The sequence below is a fragment of the Nicotiana tabacum genome, chromosome 10 (assembly GCF_000715075.1).
Source record: "Nicotiana tabacum cultivar K326 chromosome 10, ASM71507v2, whole genome shotgun sequence".
Taxonomy (NCBI): Eukaryota; Viridiplantae; Streptophyta; class Magnoliopsida; order Solanales; family Solanaceae; genus Nicotiana; species Nicotiana tabacum.
The window spans coordinates 51,041,097-51,042,866 of NC_134089.1; the positions used below are offsets into that span (position 1 = coordinate 51,041,097).

The 1,770-nt window shown below is 31.7% G+C and overlaps 1 long non-coding RNA gene across 1 annotated transcript; it reads right to left on the bottom strand.

Moving 5' to 3' along the window:
• Positions 1 to 350: 350 nt before the first annotated feature.
• Positions 351 to 1,556, bottom strand: LOC107790277 (uncharacterized). The gene is made up of 3 exons (XR_001649000.2): positions 1,433 to 1,556; positions 874 to 985; positions 351 to 740 (listed from the first exon to the last, which is right to left on the bottom strand). It is a non-coding gene; the product is annotated as an uncharacterized LOC107790277 (long non-coding RNA).
• Between the last annotated feature and the right edge of the window lie 214 nt (positions 1,557 to 1,770).

A 1,770-nucleotide genomic window follows, 5' to 3' on the forward strand; every position in this document is an offset into this window, starting at 1 on the left:
ATAAATTTAAAAATAAATATTAGTAATATTTAACAAATTCCGACCGATTTGGTCGGTATATTTATAATTAATTTAAATTATATTAATCATTTTTTTAAAATCGATCAGAAATATTAAAACTAATTTAATAAATAATTAATATTTTCGATCACTTCAGTAGAAAATTTAAGAATTTCCATTGCAATTCTGACTACAATGGTCAGAAATCAGACGCAAATTTTGATAAATTTCAGTAGAATTCTACTGTATTTTAAGCTACATCACCTACCAAATCAAAACCAATTATTCAACCAATCATTTAGCCTAATATATATCACAGTTGCTCAAGCAATTGCACTCAAAACATCAAATATCAAACTAGTAAACATTACAACATCTTCAAACAAGCGTAAACACATCTATTAAACTACATTAAAGTCTAAAACTTTCTACCAAATGAAATGTAAGTGTAAAACACATATTCCAAGTCTAAAACCAACCAAGTCAAAAGCAATCATGTCTCAATATTATATACATTTCAAATTACTACTCCTCATTGTTTGATTCCTCCATTGTATGTTTGTTGCCATGCTTTTCCATGAATGTATGCATCATACTTATTATATCTTGAGCAGTATTCCATTGTTGCGTCAAATTATTGGTTTGTGTTCGTAGTCTCAATTTCTTTGGGAGAAGCAGAAGCATCACTGAATAGTGTAGCTGGACGACTGGATGATTATTGTACTCTAAGTCCGTAGACTCTACGTTTATTTATTTTCATGAGAAGTTAAAAAAAAGTAAAAAAAAAGTTTAAAAAAAAATTAAATGAGAAAGGGGAAACATTCAACTTGTGTAAAATAATATTAAAACAAATATTGCTATAAAGTTCTATACCTTTATTTACTCTACTGACTGCCTATGTGCATATTGAAGTCATATCTTTGGGCGACGGTTGGGAATCAGACTGAATTTGCTGTCATTCCTCCAATCTTCTTTGATACCCTTCCTGGAATAAAGATGATAAACATTATATAAACAAACTAATCTTAACTAAAAATAAAGGTAGTATCTAATTTAGAATCTTACATATGTCTATGATGCACGCGGTTCAACAAAGTTTTTGGCTAAACCTATCCCTTATGTTTGAAGATAAACACAATATTATCTTTTAAATATAACCATGAGCACTATTTGTCCTCTAAGTTTGCAAAACTTGAGCACAAATAGTCCCAACTAAAAATATGTACCAAACACAGGCTAAAATAAACGGACATATACCACGTCACTTGCACATGAGAGTTGAGACTTAAAAAAGCCACCCTCTCCATGTGGCTCTGTTTTGTGACTTTTTCTCCGTGAACTTTCCAGGAAAACATACAAACAATGAAGGTGGGTGCCTTCTGACTCGTTGCAAACGGTGTCAAAGGAAAAATATCTTAACACATCACTTAACTGCTTTTAGCAGAACTTGGTTTCAACTGATTCCTCAAGCGTCTTGACCAAGAACTTGGTGTTGAACTCGTGGCTTTACCGATCATCTAAAATGGCTTGACAGGATTGCCTCGATTTATGTGACTTTTTGCGACCGAATCAGTCGAGATATTTAAATGATAAATATTTTTTATAGGTTGCGTCCGAATCCATCGTAAAGATTAAAAATAATTAATTCCAATGTAAACGATCGAAACACGGGTAAATTGTATACTTTTGACTTTCTATTTTCGGCCATTTTGGTCGGAAACTTTTTTCCCGAATTTTTTGTAACGACTCGACCTGTTGTTTTGAGCTTTA